Genomic DNA, 27676 nt, shown 5'->3' with positions numbered 1-27676 from the left:
GTGTGATTATTTATTGGGGATGTATATGTTCTGAGGGAGTGATTATTGATGGGCGATTGATAGGTTGAAAGGGTGTGATTATTGTTGGGGGATGTGTATGTTGTCAGGGTGTGATTATTGATGGGGTGTGGGTATGTTGTCGGGGTGTGAGTATTGATGGGGGATGGGTATCTTGTCAGGGTGTTATTATTGATATGGTATGGGTATGTTGTCAAGGTGTGATTATTGATGGGGGATGTGTATGTTGCCAGTGTGTGATTATTGATGGGGTGCGGGCAGGTTGTCAGGGTGCGATTATTTATGGGGGATGTGTATGTTGTCAGGGTCTGATTATTGATCAGCGATGGGTATGTTACCAGGGTGTCATTATTGATGGAGTGTGGGTATGTTGTCAGAGCGTGATTATTGGTGGGGGATGTGTATGTTGTCAGGGTGTGATTATTTATGGGGGATGGATATGTTGTCAGGGTGCGATTATTGATGGGGGCTGTGTCTCTGGTCAGGTTGTGATTTTTGATGGGGTGTGGGTATGTTGTCATGGTGTGATTATTGATGCGGGATGTGCATGTTGTCAGGGTGTGATTATTGATCAGCGATGTGTATGTTGTCAGACTGCGATTATTGATGAGGGATGGGTATGTTGTTAGGGACTGATTATTGATGGGGGATGCATATGTTGTCAGGGTGTGATTATTGATGGGGGATGTGTATGTTGCCAGGGTGTGATTATTGATGGGGTGTGGGTATGTTGTCGGCGTGTGACTATTGATGGGGGATGGGTATCTTGTCAGGGTGTTATTATTGATATGGTATGGGTATGTTGTCAAGGTGTGATTATTGATGGTGGAAGTGTATGTTGTCAGGGTGTGATTATTGATGGGTGTTATGTATGTTGTCAGGGTGTGATAATTGATCAGTGATGGGTATGTTGTCAGGATGTGATTATTGATTGGGGATGGGTACGCTATCAGGGTGTCATTATTGATGGGTGATGGATATGTTGTTAGAGTGTGATTATTGATGGGGGATGTGTATGTTGTCCCGGTTTGATTATTTTTGGGGGATGGATATCTTGTCAGGGAGTGATTATTGATGGGGGCTGGACATGTTATCACGGTGTGATTATTCATGGGGGCTGTGTATGTTGTCCATGTGCGATTATTGATGGGGTGTGGGTATGTTGTCAGAGTGTGATTACTGATCGGGGACATGTATGTTGTCAGGCTGTTATTATTGATGGGTGATGGATATGTTGTCAGTGTGTGATTATTGATGGGGGATGTGTATGTTGTCAGGGTATGATTATTGATAAGCGATGGGTACGTTGTCAGGGTGTGATAATTGATGGGGGATGGATATGTTGTCAGGGTGTGATTAGTGATTGGGAATAGGAATATTGTCAGGGTGTGATTATTGCTGAGGGATGTGTATGTCGTCAGGGTGTGATTATTGATAGGGGATGGCTTTTTTGTAAGGGTGTGATTATTGATGGGGGATGCATATGTTGCCAGGGCATGATTATTGATGGGGGCTGGATATGTTGTCAGCGTGTGATTATTGATGGGGGATTTGTATGTTGTTAGGGTGCAATTATCGATAGGGGCTGTGTATGTTGTCAGGGTGTGATTATTGATGGGGTGTGGGGATGTTGTCAGGGTGTGATTATTGATGGGGGATGTGTATGTTGTCAGGGTGGTATTATTGCTGTGGGCTCTGTATGTTGTCAGGGTTTGATTATTGATGGGGTGTGGGTATGTTGTCAGGGTGTGATTATTGATGGGGGTTATGTATGTTGCCAGTGTGTGATTATTGATCAGCGATGGGTATGTTGTTAGCATATGATTATTGATAGGGGATGGGTATGTTGTCAGGGTGTTATTATTGATATAGTATGGGTATGTTATCAGGGTGTGATTAGTGATGGGGGATGTGCATGTTGTCAAGGTGTGATTGTTGATGGGGTGTGGCTATGTTGTCAGGGTGTGATTGTTGCTGGGGGATGGGTACGTTGTCCAATGTGATTATTAATGGGCGATGGGTATGCTGTCAGGGTGTGACGATTGATGGGGTATGGGTATGTTATCAGGGTGCGATTATTGATGGGGGATGGGTATGTTTTCAGGGAGTGATTATTTATGGGGGATGGGTATGTTGTCAGGGTGTGATTAATGATGGGTGATGGATACGTTGTCAGTGTGTGATTATTGACGGGGGATGTTTATGTTGTCAGGCTTTGATTATTGATCAGCGATGTGTATGTTGTTAGGTTTTGATTATTGATGGGGGATGGATATATTATCAGGGCGTGATTATTGCTGGGGGATTGGTATGTTCTCAGGGTGTGATTATTGATTGGGCGAAGGACATGTCAGGGTGTGTTTATTGATGGGGTGTGGGTATGTTGTCAGCGTGTGATTATTGATGGGGGATGTGTATGTTGTCAGGGAGTGATTATTGATGGGGGATGTATATTTTATTAGGGAGTGATTATTGATGAGGGATGTATATGCTCTCAGTTTGTGATTATTGATAGGGTGTGGGTATGTTGTCAGGGTGTGATTATTGATGGGGGACTGGTATGTTGTCACTGTGTGATTATTGATGGGGGATGTGTCTGTTGTCAGGGTGTGATTATTGATCAGCGATGGGTATGTTACAAGGTTGTGATTATTGATGTGGTGTGGGTATGTTGTCAGTGTGTGAATATTGATGGGGTGTGGGTATGTTGTCAGGGTGTGATTATTGGTGGGGGGTGTGCATGTTGTCAGGGTGTGATTATTTATGGGGGATGGATATGTTGCCAGGGAGTGATTATTGATGGGGGTTGGATATGTTATCAGTGTGTGATTATTGATGGGGGATGTGTATGTTGTCAGGGTGCGATTATTGATGGGGGCTGTGTCTGTTGTCAGGGTGTGATTTTTGATGGGGTGTGGGTATGTTGTCAGGGTGTGATTATTGATGGGGGATATGTATGTTGTCAGAGTGTGATTATTGATCAGCGATGGGTATGTTGTCAGGATGTGATTATTGATAGGGGATGGGTATGTTGTCAGGGTGTGATTATTGATGGGGGATGGGTATATTGTCAGGGTGTGATTATTTATGGGGGATGGATATGTTGTCAGGGTGTGATTATTGATGGGGGATGTGCATGTTGTCAGGGTGTGATTATTGATCAGCGATGGGCATGTTGTCAGGGTGTGATTATTGATGGGGGATGGGTATATTGTCAGGGTGTGATTATTTATGGGGGATGGATATGTTGTCAGTATGTGATTATTGATGGGGGATGCGTATGTTGTCAGGGTGTGATTATTGATCAGCGATGGGTATGTTGTCAGGGTGTGATTATTGATGGGGGTTATGTATGTTGTCAGGGTGTCAATATTGATCAGCGATGGGTATGTTGTCAGGATATGATTGTTGAGAGGGGATGGGTATGTTGTCAGGGTTGGATTTTGATGGGGGATGTGTATGTTCTCAGTGTGTTATTTTTGATATGGGATGGGTATGTCGTCAGGGTGTGATTATTGATGGGGGATGTGCAAGTTGTCAATGTGTGATTATTGATGGGGTGTGGGTATGTTGTCAGGGTGTGATTATTGATGAGGGATGTGCATGTTGTCAAGGTGTGATTATTGATGGGTTGTGGGTTTGTTCTCAGTGTGTGATTATTGATGGGTTGTGGGTGTGTTGTCAGGGTGCGATTATTGATGGGGATGGGTATGTTGTCAGGGTGTGATTGTTGCTGGGCAATGGGTACGTTGTCCAATTTGATTAGTAATGGGGGATGGGTATGCTGTCAATGTGTGACGATTGGTAGGGGATGGGTATGTTGTTAGGGTGCGATTATTGATGGAGGATGGGTATGTTGTCAGGGTGTGATGATTGCTGGTGGATTGGCATGTTGTGAGGGTGTGATTATTGATTGGGCGATGGACATGTCAGGGTGTGTTTATTGATTGGTTTTGCGTATGTTGTATGCGTGTGATTCTTGATGGGGGATGCGTATGTTGTCAAGGTGTGATTATTGATGGGGGATGGGTATGTTGTCAGGGTGTGATTATTGATGGAGTGTGGGTATGTTGTCGTGGTGTGAGTATTGATGGGGGATGGGTATCTCGTCAGGGTGTTATTATTGATATGTTATGTGTATGTTGTCAAGGTGTGATTATTGATGGGGGATGTGTATGTTATCAGAGTGTGATTATTGATCAGCGATGGGTATGTTACCAGGGTGTGATTATTGATGGGGTGTGGGTATGTTGTCAGGGTGTGATTATTGATGGGGGATGTGTATGTTGTCAGGGTGTGATTATTGATGGGGGATGTCCATGTTGTCAGGGTGTGATTATTGATCAGCGATGGGCATGTTGTCAGGGTGTGATTATTGATGGGGGATGGGTATATTGTCAGGGTGTGATTATTTATGGGGGATGTATATGTTGTCAGTATGTGGGTATTGATGGGGGATGCGTATGTTGTCAGGGTGTGATTATTGATCAGCGATGGGTATGTTGTCAGGGTGTGATTATTGATGGGGGTTATGTATGTTGTCAGGGTGTCAATATTGATCAGCGATGGGTATGTTGTCAGGATATGATTGTTGAGAGGGGATGGGTATGTTGTCAGGGTGTGATTTTGATGGGGGATGTGTATGTTCTCAGTGTGTTATTTTTGATATGGGATGGGTATGTCGTCAGGGTGTTATTTTTGATATGTTATGTGTATGTTGTCAAGGTGTGATTATTGATGGGGGATGTGTATGTTGTCAGGGTGTGATTATTGATGGGGGATGTGTATGTTGTCAGGGTGTGATTATTGATGTGGTGTGGGTATGTTGTCAGGGTGCGATTATTGATGGGGGATGGGTAAGCTGTCATGGTGTCATGATTGATGGGGATGGATATATTGTCAGCGTGTGATTTTTGATGCGGATTGGGTACATTGTGTGGGTGTGATTATTGCTGGGGGATGGGTACGTTGTGAAATATGATTATTAATGGGAGATGGAATGCTGCGAGGGTGTGACGATTGAAGGGGTACGGGTATGTTGTCAGGGTGTTATTATTGAATGGGGATGCGTATGTTGTCAGGGAGTGATTATTTATGGGGTATGGGTATGTTGTAAGGGTGTGATTATTGATGGGGGATGGGTATGTTGTCAGGGTGTGATAATTGATCAGTGATGGGTATGTTGTCAGGATGTAATTATTGATAGGGGATGGGTACGTTGTCAGGGTGTCATTATTGATGGGTGATGGATATGTTGTCAGGGTGTGCTTATTGATGGGGGATGTGTATGTTGTCAGGGTGTGATTATTGATCAGCGATATGCATGTTTTCAGGGGGTGATTATTGATGGGCGATGGGCATGTTGTCAGGGTGTTGTTATTGACGGGTGATTGGTATGTTGTCAGGGTGTGATTATTCATGGGGTATATGTATGTTGTTGGGGTGTGATTATTAATGGGGGCTGTGTATGTTGTCAGGGTGTGATTATTGATGGGGTGTGGGTATGTTGTCAGGGTGTGATTATTGATGGGGGATGAGTATGTTGTCAGGGTGTGATTATTGATGGGGGATGAGTATGTTGTCAGGGTGTAAATATTGATGGGGTGTGGTTATGTTGTCAGGGTTTGATTATTCATGGGGGATGGGTATGTTGTCAGGGTGAGATTATTGATGGGGTATGAGTATATTGTCAGGGTGTGATTATTGATGGGGGATGTGTATGTTGTCAGGGTGTGATTATTTATGGTGGATGGATATGTTGGCAGGTAGTGATTATTGATGAGGGCCGGATATGTTATCAGGGTGTGATTATTGATGGGGGAATGCATATGTTGTCAGGGTGTGATTATTGATGGGGGCTGGATAGGTTGTCAGGGTGTGATTATTGAAGGGGGATGTGTATGTTGTCAGGGTGTTATTATTGATATGGTATGGGTATGTTGTCAGGGTGTGATTATTGATGGGGATGTGTATGTTATCAAGGTGTGATTATTGATGGGGTGTGGGTACGTTGTCAGGGTGCGATTATTGATGGGGATGGATATATTGTCAGGGTGTGATTATTGCTGGGGGATTGGTATGTTGTCAGGTTGTGATTATTGATGGGGTGTGGGTATGTTGTCAGCGTGTGATTATTGATCGGCGTTGTGTACGTTGTCAGGGTGTGATTATTGATTGGGGATGGGTATGTTGCCAGCAAGTGATTTTTGACGGGGGCTGGGTATGTTGTCAGGGTTCGATTATTGATGGGGAAGTGTTTGTTGTCAGGGTGTGATTATGATGGGGGCTGTGTGTGTTGTCAGGGTGTGATTATTGCTGGGCTGTGGGGATGTTGTCAGGGTGTGATTATTGATGGGGGATATGTATGTTGTTAGGGTGTGATTATTTATGGTGGATGTATATGTTGTCAGGGTGTGATTATTGATGTGGGCTGGATATGTTATCAGGGTGTAATTATTGATGTGGGCTCTGTATGTTGTCATGGTTTTATTTTTGATGTGGTGTGGGTATGTTGTCAGGGTGTGATTATTGATCAGCGATGGGAGTGTTGTCAGGGTGTGATTATTGATGGGGGCTTTGTATATTGTCAGACTGTGATTATTGATGGGGTGTGGGTAGGTTGTCAGGGTGTGATTATTGCTGGGGGTTGTGTATGTTGTCGGGGTGTGATTATTGATGGGGAATGTGTATGTTGTCAGGGTGTGATTATTGGTGGGGGATGGGTATGTTGTCAGGGTGTGATTATTGATGTGGTGTGGGTATGTTGTCGGGGTGTGATTATTGATGGGGTGTGGGTATGTTGTCAGGGTGCGATTATTGATGGGGGATGGGTTAGCTGTCATGGTGTCATTATTGATGGGGATGGATATATTGTCAGCGTGTGATTTTTGATGCGGATTGGGTACATTGTGTGGGTGTGATTATTGCTGGGGGATGGGTACGTTGTGAAATATGATTATTAATGGGAGATGGAATGCTGCGAGGGTGTGACGATTGAAGGGGTACGGGTATGTTGTCAGGGTGTTATTATTGAATGGGGATGCGTATGTTGTCAGGGAGTGATTATTTATGGGGTATGGGTATGTTGTAAGGGTGTGATTATTGATGGGGGATGGGTATGTTGTCAGGGTGTGATAATTGATCAGTGATGGGTATGTTGTCAGGATGTAATTATTGATAGGGGATGGGTACGTTGTCAGGGTGTCATTAATGATGGGTGATGGAAATGTTGTCAGGGTGTGCTTATTGATGGGGGATGTGTATGTTGTCAGGGTGTGATTATTGATCAGCGATATGCATGTTTTCAGGGGGTGATTATTGATGGGCGATGGGCATGTTGTCAGGGTGTTGTTATTGACGGGTGATTGGTATGTTGTCAGGGTGTGATTATTCATGGGGTATATGTATGTTGTTGGGGTGTGATTATTAATGGGGGCTGTGTATGTTGTCAGGGTGTGATTATTGATGGGGTGTGGGTATGTTGTCAGGGTGTGACTATTGATGGGGGATGAGTATGTTGTCAGGGTGTGATTATTGATGGGGGATGAGTATGTTGTCAGGGTGTAAATATTGATGGGGTGTGGTTATGTTGTCAGGGTTTGATTATTCATGGGGGATGGGTATGTTGTCAGGGTGAGATTATTGATGGGGTATGAGTATATTGTCAGGGTGTGATTATTGATGGGGGATGTGTATGTTGTCAGGGTGTGATTATTTATGGTGGATGGATATGTTGGCAGGTAGTGATTATTGATGAGGGCCGGATATGTTATCAGGGTGTGATTATTGATGGGGGAATGCATATGTTGTCAGGGTGTGATTATTGATGGGGGCTGGATAGGTTGTCAGGGTGTGATTATTGAAGGGGGATGTGTATGTTGTCAGGGTGTTATTATTGATATGGTATGGGTATGTTGTCAGGGTGTGATTATTGATGGGGATGTGTATGTTATCAAGGTGTGATTATTGATGGGGTGTGGGTACGTTGTCAGGGTGCGATTATTGATGGGGATGGATATATTGTCAGGGTGTGATTATTGCTGGGGGATTGGTATGTTGTCAGGTTGTGATTATTGATGGGGTGTGGGTATGTTGTCAGCGTGTGATTATTGATCGGCGTTGTGTACGTTGTCAGGGTGTGATTATTGATTGGGGATGGGTATGTTGCCAGCAAGTGATTTTTGACGGGGGCTGGGTATGTTGTCAGGGTTCGATTATTGATGGGGAAGTGTTTGTTGTCAGGGTGTGATTATGATGGGGGCTGTGTGTGTTGTCAGGGTGTGATTATTGCTGGGCTGTGGGGATGTTGTCAGGGTGTGATTATTGATGGGGGATATGTATGTTGTTAGGGTGTGATTATTTATGGTGGATGTATATGTTGTCAGGGTGTGATTATTGATGTGGGCTGGATATGTTATCAGGGTGTAATTATTGATGTGGGCTCTGTATGTTGTCATGGTTTTATTATTGATGTGGTGTGGGTATGTTGTCAGGGTGTGATTATTGATCAGCAATGGGAGTGTTGTCAGGGTGTGATTATTGATGGGGGCTTTGTATATTGTCAGACTGTGATTATTGATGGGGTGTGGGTAGGTTGTCAGGGTGTGATTATTGCTGGGGGTTGTGTATGTTGTCGGGGTGTGATTATTGATGGGGAATGTGTATGTTGTCAGGGTGTGATTATTGGTGGGGGATGGGTATGTTGTCAGGGTGTGATTATTGATGTGGTGTGGGTATGTTGTCGGGGTGTGATTATTGCTGGGGGTTGTGTATGTTGTCGGGGTGTGATTATTGATGGGGAATGTGTATGTTGTCAGGGTGTGATTATTGGTGGGGGATGGGTATGTTGTCAGGGTGTGATTATTGGTGGGGGATGAGTATGTTGTCAGGGTGTGATTATTGATGTGGTGTGGGTATGTTGTCAGGGTGCGATTATTGATGGGGGATGGGTTAGCTGTCATGGTGTCATTATTGATGGGGATGGATATATTGTCAGCGTGTGATTTTTGATGCGGATTGGGTACGTTGTGTGGGTGTGATTATTGCTGGGGGATGGGTACGTTGTGAAATGTGATTATTAATGGGAGATGGAATGCTGTGAGGGTGTGACGATTGAAGGGGTACGGGTATGTTGTCAGTGTGTGATTATTGAATGGGGATGCGTATGTTGTCAGGGAGTGATTATTTATGGGGGATGGGTATGTTGTCAGGGTGTGATTATTGATGGGGGATGCCTATGTTGTGAAGGTGTGATTATTGATGGGGGATGGGTATGTTGTCAGGGTGTGATAATTGATCAGCGATGGGTATGTTGTCAGGGTGTGATTATTGATGGGGGATGTGTATGTTGTCAGGGTGTGATTATTGATCAGCGATGGGTATGTTGTCAGTGTGTGAATATTGATGGGGGATGGGTATGTAGTCAGGGTGTGATTATTGATGGGGTGTGGGTATGTTGTCAGGGTGTGATTATTGATGGGTGATGGATATGTTGTCAGGGTGTGATTACTGATGAGGGTTGGGAATGTTATCAGGGTGTGATTTTTGATGGGGGATGTGTGTGTTGTCAGGGAGGGGATTATTGATGGGTCATGCGAATGTTGTCAAGGTGTGATTATTGATGGGGGATGGGTATGTTGTCAGGGTGTGAATATTGATGGGGGATGTGTATGTTGTCAATGTGTGATTATTGATGGGGTGTGGGTATGTTGTCGGGGTGTGATTATTGATTGGGATGGATATGTTGTCAGGGTGTGATTATTGATGGGTGATGGGTATGTTGTCAGTGTGTGATTATTGATGGGTGATGGAAATGTTGTCAGGGTCTGATTATTGATGAGGGATGGGAATGTTGTCAGGGTGTGATTATTGATGGGGGATGGATATCTTCCAGGTTGTGATTATTGAAGGGGGATGTGTATGTTGTCAGGGTGAGACTATTGATGGGGGCTGTGTATATTGTTAGGATGTGATTATTAATGGGGTGTGGGTATGTTGTCAGGGTGAGATTATTGATGGAGGCTGTGTATATTGTCAGGATGTGATTATTAATGGTGTGTGGGTATGTTGTCAGGGTGTGATTATTGATGGGGGATGTGTATGTTGTCAGGGTATGATTATTGATGGAGTGTGCGTATGTTGTCAGGGTGTGATTATTGATGGGGGATGTGTCTGTTGTCAGGGTGTGATTATTGATCAGCGATGGGTATGTTACAAGGTTGTGATGATTGATGCGGTGTGGGTACGTTGTCTGGGTGTGATTATTGATGGGGGATGGGTATGTTGTCAGGGTGTTATTATTGCTGGGGGCTGAGTATGTTGTCAGGGTGTGATTTTTTAAGGCAGATGGATATGTTGTCAGGGAGTGATTATTGATGGGGGATGGATATCCTCCAGGTTGTGATTATTGAAGGGGGATGGGTATGTTGTTATGGTGTGATTATTGATTGGGATGGATATATTGTCAGGATGTGATTTTGATGCGGATTGGGTACTTTGTCTGGGTGTGATTATTGATGGGGTATGGGTATGTTGTCAGGGTGTGATTATTGCTGGGGGATGGGTACGTTGTCCAATGTGATTATTAATGGGGGATGGGTATGCTGTGAGGTTGTGACGATTGATGGGGAATGGCTATGTTGTCAGGGTGTTATTATTGATGGGGGATGGGTATGTTGTCAGGGTGTGGTTATTGCTGGGGGATGGGTACGTTGTCCAATCTGATTATAAATGGGGGATGGGTATGTAGTGAGGGTGTGACGGTTGATGGGGAATGGGTATGTTGTCAGGGTGTTATTATTTATTGGGGATGGGTATGTTGTCAGGGAGTGATTATTTATGGGGGATGTGTATGTTGTCAGGGTGAGATTATTGATGGGGGCTGTGTATATTGTCACGATGTGATTATTAATCGGGTGTGGGTATGTTGTCAGGGTGTGATTATTGATGGGGGATGTGTGTGTTGTCGGGGTGTGATTATTGATGGGGGATGCGCATGTTGTCAAGGCGTGATTATTGATTTGGGATGGGTATGTTGTCAGGGTGAGATTATTGATGGGGGCTGTGTATATTGTCAGGATGTGATTATTAATGGGGTGTGGGTATGTTGTCAGGGTGTGATTATTGATAGGGGATGTGTGTGTTGTAGGGGTGTGATTATTGATGGGGGATGCGCTGTTGTCAAGGTGTGATTATTGATGGGGGATATGTATGTTGTCAGGGTGTGATTATTGATGGGTGATGGATACGTTGTCAATGTGTGATTATTGATGGGGGATGTTTATGTTGTCGGGCTGTGATTATTGATCAGCAATGGGTGTGTTGTCAGGGTGTGACTATTGATGGGGAATGTGTATGTTGTCAGGGTGTGATTATTGATCGGGGATTGGTATGTTGTCAGGGTGTGATTATTGATGGGGGATGTGTATGTTGTCAGGGTGTGATTATTGATCAGCGATGGGTATGTTGTCAGTGTGTGAATATTGATGGGGGATGGGTATGTAGTCAGGGTGTGATTATTGATGGGGTGTGGGTATGTTGTCGGGGTGTGATTATTGATGGGTGATGGATATGTTGTCAGGGTGTGATTACTGATGAGGGTTGGGAATGTTATCAGGGTGTGATTATTGATGGGGGATGTGTGTGTTGTCAGGGAGGGGATTATTGATGGGTCATGCGAATGTTGTCAAGGTGTGATTATTGATGGGGGATGGGTATGTTGTCAGGGTGTGAATATTGATGGGGGATGTGTATGTTGTCAATGTGTGATTATTGATGGGGTGTGGGTATGTTGTCGGGGTGTGATTATTGATTAGGATGGATATGTTGTCAGGGTGTGATTATTGATGGGCGATGGGTATGTTGTCAGTGTGTGATTATTGATGGGTGATGGAAATGTTGTCAGGGTCTGATTATTGATGAGGGATGGGAATGTTGTCAGTGTGTGATTATTGATGGGGGATGGATATCTTCCAGGTTGTGATTATTGATGGGGGCTGTGTATATTGTCAGGATGTGATTATTAATGGGGTGTGGGTATGTTGTCAGGGTGTGATTATTGATCAGCGATGGGTATGTTACAAGGTTGTGATTATTGATGGGGTGTGGGTACGTTGTCTGGGTGTGATTATTGATGGGGGATGGGTATGTTGTCAGGGTGTTATTATTGCTGGGGGCTGAGTATGTTGTCAGGGTGTGATTTTTTAAGGCAGATGGATATGTTGTCAGGGAGTGATTATTGATGGGGGATGGATATCTTCCAGGTTGTGATTATTGAAGGGGGATGGGTATGTTGTTATGGTGTGATTATTGATTGGGATGGATATATTGTCAGGATGTGATTTTGATGCGGATTGGGTACTTTGTCTGGGTGTGATTATTGATGGGGGATGGGTATGTTGTCAGGGTGTGATTATTGCTGGGGGATGGGTACGTTGTCCAATGTGATTATTAATGGGGGATGGGTAGGCTGTGAGGTTGTGACGATTGATGGGGAATGGCTATGTTGTCAGGGTGTTATTATTGATGGGGGATGGGTACGTTGTCAGGGTGTGATTATTGATGGGTGATGGAAATGTTGTCAGGGTGCGATTATTGATGGGGCATGTGTATGTTGTCAGGGTGTGATTACTGATCAGATGGGTATGTTGTCAAGGTGTGATTATTGATGGGCGATTGGTATGTTGCCTGGGTGTGAATATTGATGTCGGATTGGTATGTTGTCAGGGTGTGATTATTTATTGGGGATGGATATATTGTCAGGGAGTGATTATTGATGGCTGATTGATATGTTGACAGGGTGTGATTATTGATGGGGGATGTGTATGTTGTCAGGGTGTGATTATTGATGGGCTCTGTATAATTTGTCAGGGTATGAATATTGATGGGGTGTGGGTACGTTCTCAGCATGTGATTGTTAATGGGGGATATGTATGTTGTCAGGGTGTGATTATTGTTCAATGATGGGTAGGTTGTCAGGGTGTGATTATTGATGGGGGATGTGTATGTTGTCAGGGTGTGATTATTGTTCAGCGATGGGTAGGTTGTCAGGGTGTGATTATTGATGGGGGATGGATATGTTGTCAGGGTGTGATTATTGATGGGGGATGTGTATGTTGTCAGGGTGTGATTATTGATCAGCGATGGGTGTGACTATTGATGGGGGTTGTGTATGTTATTAAGGTGTGATTATTGATGGGGGATGGGTATGTTGTCAGAGAGTAATCATTGCTGGGGGATGGATATGTTGTCAGGGTGTGATTATTGATGGAGGATGTGTATGTTGTCAGAGTGTGACTATTGATGGGGGATGGGTATGTTGTCAGCGTGTGATTGTTATTGGGGAATATGTATGTTGTCATGGAGTGATTATTGATCAGCGATGGGTATGTTGTCAGACTGTCATTATTGATGGGGGATTGGAATGTTGTCAGGTTTTGATTATTGATGGGGGATGGATATGTTATCAACGTGTGATCACTGATCAGTGATTTGTATGTTGTCAGGGTGCGATTATTGATGGGGGCTGCTTCTGTTGTCAGGGTGTGATATTTGATGGGCTGTGGGTATGTTGTCAGGGTGTGATTATTGATGGGGGATATGTAGGTTGTCAGGGGGTGATTATGATCAGCGATGGGCATGTTGTCAGGATGTCATTATTGATAGGGGATGGGTATGTTTTCAGGGTGTGATTATTGATGGGGGATGTGTGTGTTGTCGGGGTGTGATTATTGATGGGGGATGCGCATTTTGTCAAGGTATGATTATTGATGGGGGATGGGTATGTTGTCAGGGTGTGATTATTGATGGGTGATGTGTAGGTTGTAAGTGTGTGATTACTGATGGGGTGTGGGTATGTTGTCAGGGTTCGATTATTGATGGGGATGGGTATGTTGTTATGGTGTGATTATTGATTGGGATGGTTATATTGTCAGGATGTGATATTTGATGCGGATTGGGTACGTTGTCTGGGTGAAATTATTGATGGGGGATGGGTATGTTGTCAGGGTGTGATTATTGCTGGGGGATGGGTACGTTGTCCAATATGATTATTAATGTGGGATGGGTATGCTGTGAGGTTGTGACGATTGATGGGGAATGGGTATGTTGTCAGGGTGTTATTGTTGATGGGGGATGGGTATGTTCTCAGGGAGAGATTATTTATGGGTCATGGGTATGTTGTCAGGGTGTGATTATTGATGGGGGATGTATATTTTGTCAGGGTGTGATTATTGATGTGGTGTGGGTATTTTGTCAGTGTGTGAATATTGTTAGGCTGTGGGAATGTTGTCAGGGTTTGATTATTGATGGGGGATGTGTATGTTGTCAGGGTGTGATTATTGATAGGGGATAGGTATGTTGTCGAGGTGTTATTATTGATGGGGGATGGATATGTTGTCAGGGTGTGAATATTCATGGATGATGTGAATGTTGTCAGGGTGAGATTATTGATCAGCGATGGGTATGTTGTAAGGGTGTGATTATTGATGGGGGATGGGTATGTTGTCAGGGTGTGATTATTGATGGGGGATGGATATGTTGTCAGAGAGTGATCATTGCTGGGGGATGGATATTTTGTCAGGGTGTGATTATTGATGGGGGATGTGTATGTTGTCAGGGTGTGACTATTGATGGGGGATGGGTATGTTGTCAGCGTGTGATTGTTATTGGGGAATATGTATGTTGTCATGGAGTGATTATTGATCAGCGATTGGTATGTTGTCAGGCTGTCATTATTGATGGGTGATTGGAATTTTGTCAGATTGTGATTATTGATGGGGTATGGATATGTTGTCAGGGAATGATTATTGATGGGGGATGTATATTTTGTCAGGGTGTGATTATTGATGGGGGATGTGTATGCTGTCAGGGTGTGATTATTAATGGGGTGTGGGTATGTTGTCAGGGTGTGACGATTGATGGGGAATTAGTAGGTTGTAAGCGTGTGATTGTTAAAGGGGAATGGGTATGGAGTCAGAATGTGAGTATCGATCTGCGATGGGTATCTTGTCAGGGCGTGATTATTGATTGGTCGATGGACAGGTCAGGGTGTGATTATTGATGGGGGACGTGTATGTTGTCAGGGTGTGATTATTGATGGGGGATGTGTATGTTGTCAGGGTATGATTATTGATGGGAAATGGGTATGCTGTCAGGGTGTGATTATTGATGGGGGATGGGTATCTTATCAGGGTGTGATTATTTATGGGTATGGGTATGTTGTAAGGGTGTGATTATTGATGGGGGATGGGTATGTTGTCAGGGTGTGATTATTGATGGGGGATGGATATGTTGTCAGAGAGTAATCATTGCTGTGGGATGGATATGTTGTCAGGGTGTGATTATTGATGGGGGATGAGTATGTTGTCAGGGTGTGACTATTGATGGGGGATGGGTATGTTAGCGTGTGATTGTTATTGGGGAATATGTATGTTGTCATGGAATGATTATTGATCAGCGATGGGTATGTTGTCAGGCTGTCATTATTGATGGGGGATTAGAATTTTGTCAGCTTGTGATTATTGATGGGCTATGGATATGTTGTCAGGGAATGATTATTGATGGGGGATGTATATTTTGTCAGGGGTGATTATTGATGGGGGATGTGTATGCTGTCAGGGTGTGATTATTAATGGGGTGTGGATATGTTCTCAGGGTGTGATTATTGATGTGGTGTGGGTAAGTTGTCAGTGTGTGAATATTGATGGGGTGTGGGAATGTTGTCAGGGTGTCATTATTGATGTGGTGTGGGTATGTTGACAGGGTGTGATCATTGATGGGCGATGAGTACGTTGTCAGGGTGTGATTATTTAGGGGGGATGGATATGTTGTCAGGGAGTGATTATTGATAGGGGCTGGATATGTTATCAACGTGTGATCACTGATCAGTGATTTGTATGTTGTCAGGGTGCGATTATTGATGGGGGCTGCTTCTGTTGTCAGGGTGTGATATTTGATGGGGTGTGGGTATGTTGTCAGGGTGTGATTATTGATGGGGGATATGTAGGTTGTCAGGGGGTGATTATTGATGGGGGATGTGTGTGTTGTCGGGGTGTGATTATTGATGGGGGATGCGCATTTTGTCAAGGTATGATTATTGATGGGGGATGGGTATGTTGTCAGGGTGTGATTATTGATGGGGGATGTGTATTTTGTAAGCGAGTGATTACTGATGGGGTGTGGGTATGTTGTCAGGGTGCGATTATTGATGGGGATGGGTATGTTGTTATGGTGTGATTATTGATTGGGATGGATATATTGTCAGGATGTGATTTTTGATGCGGATTGGGTACGTTGTCTGGGTGAGATTATTGATGGGGGATGGGTATGTTGTCAGGGTGTGATTATTGCTGGGGGATGGGTACGTTCTCCAATATGATTATTAATGTGGGATGGGTATGCTGTGAGGTTGTGACGATTGATGGGGAATGGGTATGTTGTCAGGGTGTTATTATTGATGGGGGATGGGTATGTTCTCAGGTAGAGATTATTTATGGGGGATGGGTATGTTGTCAGGGTGTGATTATTGATCAGCGATGGGTACGTTGTCAGGGTGTGATTATTGATAGGTGATGGAAATGTTGTCAGGGTGTGATTATTGATGTGGTGTGGGGATGTTGTCAGTGTGTGAATATTGTTCGGCTGTGGGAATGTTGTCAGGGTTTGATTATTGATGGGGGATGTGTAAGTTGTCAGGGTGTGATTTTGGATGGGGCATGGGTATATTGTCAGGGTGTGATTATTGATGGGGTGTGGGTATGTTGACAGGTTGTGATTATTGATGGGCGATGTTTACGTTGTCAGGGTATGATTATCTATGGGGGCTGGATATGTTATCAAGGTGTGATTACTGATCGGTGATGTGTATGTTGTCAGGGTGCGATTATTGATGGGGGCTGTTTCTGTTGTCAGGGTGTGATTTTTGATGGGGTGTGGGTATGTTGACAGGGTGTGATTATTGATGGGGGATATGTAGGTTGTCAGGTGGTGATTCTGATCAGCGATGGGCATGTTGTCAGGATGTCATTATTGATAGGGGATGGGTATGTTGTCAGGGTGTGATTATTGATGGGGTGTGGGTATGTTGTCAGGGTGTGATTATTGATGGGGGATGTGTATGCTGTCAGGGTGTGATTATTAATGGGGTGTGGAAATGTTCTCAGGGTGTGATTATTGATGTGGTGTGGGTAAGTTGTCAGTGTGTGAATATGGATGGGGTGTGGGAATGTTGTCAGGGTGTGATTATTGATGGGGTGTGGGTATGTTGTCAGGGTGTGATTATTGATGGGGGATGTGTATGCTGTCAGGGTGTGATTATTAATGGGGTGTGGAAATGTTCTCAGGGTGTGATTATTGATGTGGTGTGGGTAAGTTGTCAGTGTGTGAATATGGATGGGGTGTGGGAATGTTGTCAGGGTGTGATTATTGATGGGGTGTGTGTATGTTGTCAGGGTGTGATTATTGATGGGGTGTGGGAATGTTGTCAGGGTGTGATTATTGATGAGGGATGTGTATGTTGTCAGGGTGTGATTATTGATGGGGGATGTGTATGTTGTCAGGGTGTGATTATTGATGGGGTGTGGGAATGTTGTCAGGGTGTGATTATTGATGAGGGATGTGTATGTTGTCAGGGTGTGATTATTGATGGGGGATGGGTATATTGTCAGGGTGTGATTATTGATGGCGTGCGGTTATGTTGTCAGGGTGTGATTATTGATGGGGGATGTGTATGTTGTCGGGGTGTGATTATTGATGGGGGATGCGAATGTTGTCAAGGTGTGATTATTGATGGGGGATGTGTATGTTGTTATGGTGTGATTATTGATTGGGATGGATATATTGTCAGGATGTGACTTTTGATGCGGATTGGGTAAGTTGTCTGGGTGTGATTATTGATGGGGATGGGTATGTTGTCAGGGTGTGATTATTGCTGGGGGATGGGTACGTTGTCCAATGTGATTATTAATGTGGGATGGGTATGCTGTGAGATTGTGACGATTGATGGGGAATGGGTATGTTGTCAGGGTGTTATTATTGATGGGGGATGGGTATGTTCTCAGGGAGTGATTATTTATGCGGGATGTGTATGTTGTCAGGGTGAGACTATTGATGGGGGCTGTGTATATTGTCAGGATGTGAATATTGTTGGGCTGTGGGAATGTTGTCAGGGTTTGATTATTGATGGGGGATGTGTATGTTGTCAGGGTGTGATTATTGATGGGGGATGGGTATATTGTCAGGGTGTGATTATTGATGGGGTGTGGGTACGTTGACAGGGTGTGATTATTGATGGGCGATGTGTACGTTGTCAGGGTGTGATTATTTATGGGGGATGGATATGTTGTCAGGATGAGATTATTGATAGGGGATGGGTATGTTGTCAAGGTGTTATTATTGATGGGTGATGGATATGTTGTCAGGGTGTGAATATTCATGGTTGATGTGAATGTTTTCAGTGTGAGATTATTGATCAGCGATGGGTATGTTGTAAAGGTGTGATTATTGATGGGGGATGGGTATGTTGTCAGGGCGTGATTATTGATGGGGGATGGATATGTTGTCAGAGAGTGATCATTGCTTGGGGATGGATATGTTGTCAGGGTGTGATTATTGATGGGGGATGTGTATGTTGTCAGGGTGTGACTATTGATGGGGTATGGGTATGTTGTCAGCGTGTGATTGTTATTGGGGAATATGTATGTTGTCATGGAGTGATTATTGATCAGCGATTGGTATTTTGTCAGGCTGTCATTATTGATGGGGGATTGGAATTTTGTCAGGGTGTGATTATTGATGGGGTATGGAGATGTTGTCAGGGAATGATTATTGATGGGGGATGTATATTTTCTCAGGGTGTGATTATTAATGGGGTGTGGGTATGTTGTCAGGGTGTGATTATTGATGTGGTGTGGGTATGTTGTCAGTGTGTGAATATTGTTGGGGTGTGGGAATGTTGTCGGGCTGTGATTATTGATGGGGGATGTGTACGTTGTCAGGGTGTGATTATTTATGGGGGATGGATATGTTGTCAGGGAGTGATTATTGATGGGCGATGTTTACGTTGTCAGGGTGTGATTATCTATGGGGGCTGGATATGTTATCAGGGTGTGATTACTGATGGGGGATGTGTATGTTGTCAGGGTGCGATTATTGATGGGGGCTGTTTCTGTTGTCAAGGTGTGATTTTTGATGGGGTGTGGGTATGTTGTCAGGGTGTGATTATTGATGGGGGATATGTAGGTGGTCAGGGGGTGATTATGATCAGCGATGGGCATGTTGTCAGGATGTCATTATTGATAGGGGATGGGCATGTTGTCAGGTTGTGATTATTGATGGGGTGTGGGTATGTTGTCAGGTTGTGATTATTGCTGGGGGATGTGTATATTGTCGGGATGTGATTATTGATGGGAGATACGAATGTTGTCATGGTGTGATTATTGATGGAGGATGGGTATGTTGTCAGGGTGTTATTATTGATATGGTATGGGTATGTGGTCATGGTGTGATTATTGATGGGGGATGGGTATGTTGTCAGGGTGTGATTATTGATGGGGGATGTGAATGTTGTCAGGGTGTGATTACTGATGGGGTGTCGGTATGTTGTCAGGGTGCGATTATTGATGGGGATGGGTATGTTGTCATGGTTTGATTATTGATTGGGATGGATATATTGTCAGGTTGTGGTTTTTATTGCGGATTGGGTACGTTGTCTGGATGTGATTATTGATGGGGGATCGGTATGTTGTCAGGGTATGATTATTGCTGGGGGATGGGTACGTTGTCCAATCTGATTATAAATGGGAGATGGGAATGTAGTGAGGGTGTGACGATTGATGGGGAATGGGTATGTTGTCAGGGTGTTATTATTGATGGGGGATGGTTATGTTGTCAGGGAGTGATTATTTATGGGGGATGGGTATGTTGTCAGGGTGTGATTATTGATCAGCGATGGGTATGTTGTCAGGATGTGATTATTGATCGGGGATAGGTATGTTGTCAAGGTGTGATTATTCATGGGGGATGGATATGTTGTCAGGGTGTGAATTTTCATGGATGCTGTGTATGTTGTCAGTGTGTGATTATTGATCAGCGATGGGTATTTTGTAAGGGTGTGATTATTGATGGGGTGTGAGTATGTTGTCAAGCTGTGATTATTGATGGCGGATGGGTATGTTGTCAGCGTGTGATTATTAATTGGGGATGGATATGTTGTCAGCTAGTAATTATTGCCTGGGGATGGATATGTTGTCAGGATGTGATTATTGATGGGGGATGTGTATGTTGTCAGGGTGTGCCTATTGATGGGGTGTGGGTATGTTGTCAGCATGTGATTGTTGATGAGGGTTGGGAATGTTGTCAGGGTGTGATTATTGATCAGCGATGGGTATGTTGTCAGGATGTGATTATTGATTGGGTGTGGGTATGTTGTCAGGGTGTGATTATTGATGGGGATGGGTATGTTGTCATGGCGTGATTATTGATTGGGATGGATATATTGTCAGGATGTGATTTTGATGCGAATTGGGTACGTTGTCAGGGTGTGATTATTGATGGGGGATGGGTATGTTGTCAGCGTGTGATTATTGCTGGGGGCTGACTATGTTGTCAGGGTGTGATTATTTAAGGCAGATGGATATGTTGTCAGGGAGTGATTTTTGATGGGGGATGGATATCTTCCAGGTTGTGATTATTGAAGGGGGATGTGTATGTTGTCAGGATGTGATTATTAATGGGGGATGGGTATGTTGTCAGGGTGTGATTATTGATGGGGGATGTGTATGTTGTCAGGGTGTGATTATTGATGGGGTTTGGGTATGTTGTCAGGGTACGATTATTGATGGGGAATGTGTATGTTGTCAGGGTTTGATTACTGATGGGGTACGGGTATGTTGTCAGGGTGCGATTATTGATGCGGATGGGTATGTTGTTATGGTGTGATTATTGATTGGGATGGATATATTGTCAGGATGTGATTTTGATGCGGATTGGGTACTTTGTCTGGGTGTGATTATTGATGGGGGATGGGTATGTTGTCAGGGTGTGATTATTGCTCGGGGAGATGGGTACGTTGTCCAATGTGATTATTAATGGGGGATGGGTAGGCTGTGAGGTTGTGACGATTGATGGGGAATGGCTATGTTGTCAGGGTGTTATTATTGATGGGGGATGGGTACGTTGTCAGGGTGTGATTATTGATGGGTGATGGAAATGTTGTCAGGGTGTGATTATTGATGGGGGATGTGTATGTTGTCAGGGTGTGATTACTGATCAGTGATGGGTATGTTGTCAGTGTTTGAGTATTGATGGGCGATGGGTATGTTGTCTGGGTGTGAATAGTGATGGGGGATTGGTATGTTGTCAGGGTGTGATTATTTATTGGGGATGGATATATTGTCAGGGAGTGATTATTGATGGGCGATGGATATGTTGACAGGGTGTGATTATTGATGGGGGATGTGTATGTTGTCAGGGTGTGATTATTCATGGGCTCTGTATATGTTGTCAGGGTATGAATATTGATGGAGTGTGGGTACGTTGTCAGTGTGTGATTGTTGATGGAGGATATGTATGCTGTCAGGGTGTGATTATTGTTCAGCGATGGGTAGGTTGTCAGGGTGTGATTATTGATGGGGGATGTGTATGTTGTCAGGGTTTGATTATTGTTCAGCGATGGGTAGGTTGTCAGGGTGTGATTATTGATGGGGGATGTGTATATTGTCAGGGTGTGATTATTGATGGGGTGTGGGTATGTTGTCAGCGTGTGATTATTGATGGGGGATGTGTGTGTTGTCGGGGTGTGATTATTGATGGGGGATGCACATGTTGTCAAGGTGTGATTATTGATGGGGGATGGGTATGTTGTCAGGGTGTGATTATTGATGGGCGATGTGTATTTTGTAAGCGTGTGATTACTGATGGGGTGTGGGTATGTTGTCAGGGTGCGATTATTGACGGGGATGGGTATGTTGTTATGGTGTGATTATTGATTGGGATGGATATATTGTCAGGATGTGATTTTTGATGCGGATTGGGTAATTTGTCTGGGTGTGATTATTGATGGGGATGGGTATGTTGTCAGGGTGTGATTATTGCTGGGGGATGGGTACGTTGTCCAATCTGATTATAAATGGGAGATGGGAATGTAGTGAGGGTGTGACGATTGATGGGGAATGGGTATGTTGTCAGGGTGTTATTATTGCTGGGGGCTGAGTATGTTGTCAGGGTGTGATTTTTTAAGGCAGATGGATATGTTGTCAGGGAGTGATTATTGATGGGGGATGGATATCCTCCAGGTTGTGATTATTGAAGGGGGATGGGTATGTTGTTATGGTGTGATTATTGATTGGGATGGATATATTGTCAGGATGTGATTTTGATGCGGATTGGGTACTTTGTCTGGGTGTGATTATTGATGGGGTATGGGTATGTTGTCAGGGTGTGATTATTGCTGGGGGATGGGTACGTTGTCCAATGTGATTATTAATGGGGGATGGGTATGCTGTGAGGTTGTGACGATTGATGGGGAATGGGTATGTTGTCAGGGTGTTATTATTGATGGGGGATGGGTATGTTCTCAGGGAGCGATTATTTATGCGGGATGGGTATGTTGTCAGGGTATGATTATTGACGGGGGATGGGTATGTTGTCAGGGTGTGATTATTGATCAGCGATGGGTACGTTGTCAGGGTGTGATTATTGATAGGTGATGGAAATGTTGTCAGGGTGTGATTATTGATGGGGGATGTATATTTTGTCAGGGTGTGATTATTGATGGGGTGTGGGTATGTTGACAGGTTGTGATTATTGATGGGCGATGTTTACGTTGTCAGGGTGTGATTATCTATGGGGGCTGGATATGTTATCAAGGTGTGATTACTGATCGGTGATGTGTATGTTGTCAGGGTGCGATTATTGATGGGGGCTGTTTCTGTTGTCAGGGTGTGATTTTTGATGGGGTGTGGGTATGTTGACAGGGTGTGATTATTGATGGGGGATATGTAGGTTGTCAGGTGGTGATTCTGATCAGCGATGGGCATGTTGTCAGGATGTCATTATTGATAGGGGATCGGTATGTTGTCAGGTTGTGATTATTGATGGGGTGTGGGTATGTTGTCAGGGTGTGATTATTGATGGGGGATGTGTATGCTGTCAGGGTGTGATTATTAATGGGGTCTGGATATGTTCTCAGGGTGTGATTATTGATGTGGTGTGGGTAAGTTGTCAGTGTGTGAATATGGATGGGGTGTGGGAATGTTGTCGGGGTGTGATTATTGATGGGGGATGTGTACGTTGTCAGGGTGTGATTATTTATGGGGAATGGATATGTTGTCAGGGAGTGATTATTGATGGGGGCTGGATATGTTATCAGGGTGTGATTACTGATGGGGGATGTGTATGTTGTCAGGGTGCGTTTATTGATGGGGGCTGTTTCTGTTGTCAGGGTGTGATTTTTGATGGGGTGTGGGTATGTTGTCAGGGTGTGATTATTGATGGGGGATATGTAGGTGGTCAGGGGGTGATTATGATCAGCGATGGGCATGTTGTCAGGATGTCATTATTGATAGGGGATGGGCATGTTGTCAGGTTGTGATTATTGATGGGGTGTGGGTATGTTGTCAGGGTGTGATTATTGCTGGGGTATGTGTATATTGTCGGGATGTGATTATTGATGGGAGATACGAATGTTGTCATGGTGTGATTATTGATAGAGGATGGGTATGTTATCAGGGTGTTATTATTGATATGGTATGGGTTTGTGGTCATGGTGTGATTATTGATGGGGGATGGGTATGTTGTCAGGGTGTGATTATTGATGGGGATGTGAATGTTGTCAGGGTGTGATTACTGATGGGGTGTCGGTATGTTGTCAGGGTGCGATTATTGATGGGGATGGGGATGTTGTCATGGTTTGATTATTGATTTGGATGGATATATTGTCAGGTTGTGGTTTTTATTGCGGATTGGGTACGTTGTCTGGATGTGTTTATTGATGGGGGATCGGTATGTTGTCAGGGTGTGATTATTGCTGGGGGATGGGTACGTTGTCCAATCTGATTATAAATGGGAGATGGGTATGTAGTGAGGGTGTGACGATTGATGGGGAATGGGTATGTTGTCAGGGTGTTATTATTGATGGGGGATGGGTATGTTGTCAGGGAGTGATTATTTATGGGGGGATGGGTATGTTGTCAGGGTGTGATTATTGATCAGCGATGGGTATGTTGTCAGGATGTGATTATTGATCGGGTATGGGTATGTTGTCAAGGTGTGATTATTCATGGGGGATGGATATGTTGTCAGGGTGTGAATTTTCATGGATGCTGTGTATGTTGTCAGTGTGTGATTATTGATCAGCGATGGGTATTTTGTAAGGGTGTGATTATTGATGGGGTGTGAGTATGTTGTCAAGCTGTGATTATTGATGGCGGATGGGTATGTTGTCAGCGTGTGATTATTAATGGGGGATGGATATGTTGTCAGCTGGTAATTATTGCCTGGGGATGGATATGTTGTCAGGATGTGATTATTGATGGGGGATGTGTATGTTGTCAGGGTGTGCCTATTGATGGGGTGTGGGTATGTTGTCAGCATGTGATTGTTGATGAGGGTTGGGAATGTTGTCAGGGTGTGATTATTGATCAGCGATGGGTATGTTGTCAGGATGTGATTATTGATTGGGTGTGGGTATGTTGTCAGGGTGTGATTATTGATGGGGATGGGTATGTTGTCATGGTGTGATTATTGATTGGGATGGATATATTGTCAGGATGTGATTTTGATGCGAATTGGGTACGTTGTCTGGGTGTGATTATTGATGGGGGATGGTTATGTTGTCAGCGTGTGATTATTGCTGGGGGCTGACTATGTTGTCAGGGTGTGATTATTTAAGGCAGATGGATATGTTGTCAGGGAGTGATTTTTGATGGGGGATGGATATCTTTCAGGTTGTGATTATTGAAGGGGGATGTGTATGTTGTCAGGATGTGATTATTAATGGGGGATGGGTATGTTGTCAGGGTGTGATTATTGATGGGGGATGTGTATGTTGTCAGGGTGTGATTATTGATGGGGTTTGGGTATGTTGTCAGGGTACGATTATTGATGGGGAATGTGTATGTTGTCAGGGTTTGATTACTGATGGGGTACGGGTATGTTGTCAGGGTGCGATTATTGATGCGGATGGGTATGTTGTCATGGCGTGATTATTGATTGGGATGGATATATTGTCAGGATGTGATTTTGATGCGGATTGGGTACTTTGTCTGGGTGTGATTATTGATGGGGGATGGGTATGTTGTCAGGGTGTGATTATTGCTCGGGGAGATGGGTACGTTGTCCAATGTGATTATTAATGGGGGATGGGTAGGCTGTGAGGTTGTGACGATTGATGGGGAATGGCTATGTTGTCAGGGTGTTATTATTGATGGGGGATGGGTACATTGTCAGGGTGTGATTATTGATGGGTGATGGAAATGTTGTCAGGGTGTGATTATTGATGGGGATGTGTATGTTGTCAGGGTGTGATTACTGATCAGTGATGGGTATGTTGTCAGGGTGTGAGTATTGATGGGCGATGGGTATGTTGTCTGGGTGTGAATAGTGATGGGGGATTGGTATGTTGTCAGGGTGTGATTATTTATTGGGGATGGATATATTGTCAGGGAGTGATTATTGGTGGGCGATGGATATGTTGACAGGGTGTGATTATTGATGGGGGATGTGTATGTTGTCAGGGTGTGATTATTCATGGGCTCTGTATATGTTGTCAGGGTATGAATATTGATGGGGTGTGGGTACGTTGTCAGCGTGTGATTGTTGATGGGTGATATGTATTTTGTCAGGGTGTGATTATTGTTCAGCGATGGGTAGGTTGTCAGGGTGTGATTATAGATGGGGGATGTGTATGTTGTCAGGGTTTGATTATTGTTCAGCGATGGGTAGGTTGTCAGGGTGTGATTATTGATGGGGGATGTGTATGTTGTCAGGGTGTGATTATTGATGGGTGATGGACATGTTGTCAGGGTGAGATTATTGATGGGGGCTGTGTATATTGTCAGGATGTGATTATTAATGGGGTGTGGGTATGTTGTCAGGGTGTGATTATTGATGGGGGATGTGTGTGTTGTCGGAGTGTGATTATTGATGGGGGATGAGCATGTTGTCAAGGTGTGATTATTGATGGGGGATGGGTATGTTGTCAGGGTGTGATTATTGATGGGTGATGTGTATGTTGTCAGCGTGCGATTACTGATGGGGTGTGGGTATGTTGTCAGGGTGCGATTATTGATGGGGGATGGGTATGTTGTTATGGTGTGATTATTGATTGGGATGGATATATTGTCAGGATGTGATTTTGATGCGGATTGGGTACTTTGTCTGGGTGTGATTATTGATGGGGGATGGGTATGTTGTCAGGGTGTGATTATTGCTCGGGGAGATGGGTACGTTGTCCAATGTGATTATTAATGGGGGATTGGTAGGCTGTGAGGTTGTGACGATTGATGGGGAATGGCTATGTTGTCAGGGTGTTATTATTGATGGGGGATGGGTACGTTGTCAGGGTGTGATTATTGATGGGTGATGGAAATGTTGTCAGGGTGTGATTATTGATGGGGGATGTGTATGTTGTCAGGGTGTGATTACTGATCAGTGATGGGTATGTTGTCAGTGTGTGAGTATTGATGGGCGATGGGTATGTTGTCTGGGTGTGAATAGTGATGGGGGATTGGTATGTTGTCAGGGTGTGATTATTTATTGGGGATGGATATATTGTCAGGGAGTGATTATTGATGGGCGATGGATATGTTGACAGGGTGTGATTATTGATGGGGGATGTGTATGTTGTCAGGGTGTGATTATTCATGGGCTCTGTATATGTTGTTAGGGTATGAATATTGATGGAGTGTGGGTACGTTGTCAGTGTGTGATTGTTGATGGAGGATATGTATGCTGTCAGGGTGTGATTATTGTTCAGCGATGGGTAGGTTGTCAGGGTGTGATTATTGATGGGGGATGTGTATGTTGTCAGGGTTTGATTATTGTTCAGCGATGGGTAGGTTGTCAGGGTGTGATTATTGATGGGGGATGTGTATGTTGTCAGGGTGTGATTATTGATGGGGTGTGGGTATGTTGTCAGCGTGTGATTATTGATGGGGGATGTGTGTGTTGTCGGGGTGTGATTATTGATGGGGGATGCGCATGTTGTCAAGGTGTGATTATTGATGGGGGATGGGTATGTTGTCAGGGTGTGATTATTGATGGGGGATGTGTATGTTGTCAGCGTATGATTACTGATGGGGTGTGGGTATGTTGTCAGGGTGCGATTATTGACGGGGATGGGTATGTTGTTATGGTGTGATTATTGATTGGGATGGATATATTGTCAGGATGTGATTTTTGATGCGGATTGGGTAATTTCTCTGGGTGTGATTATTGATGGGGATGGGTATGTTGTCAGGGTGTGATTATTGCTGGGGGATGGGTACGTTGTCCAATGTGATTATTAATGTGGGATGGGTATGCTGTGAGGTTGTGACGATTGATGGGGAATGGGTATGTTGTCAGGGTGTTATTATTGATGGGGGATGGGTATGTTCTCAGGGAGCGATTATTTATGCGGGATGGGTATGTTGTCAGGGTATGATTATTGATGGGGGATGGG

Source organism: Mobula birostris, chromosome 6 (genome assembly GCF_030028105.1).
Source record: "Mobula birostris isolate sMobBir1 chromosome 6, sMobBir1.hap1, whole genome shotgun sequence".
Lineage (NCBI taxonomy): Eukaryota > Metazoa > Chordata > Chondrichthyes > Myliobatiformes > Myliobatidae > Mobula > Mobula birostris.
Note: the sequence above shows the minus strand (reverse complement) of the source record.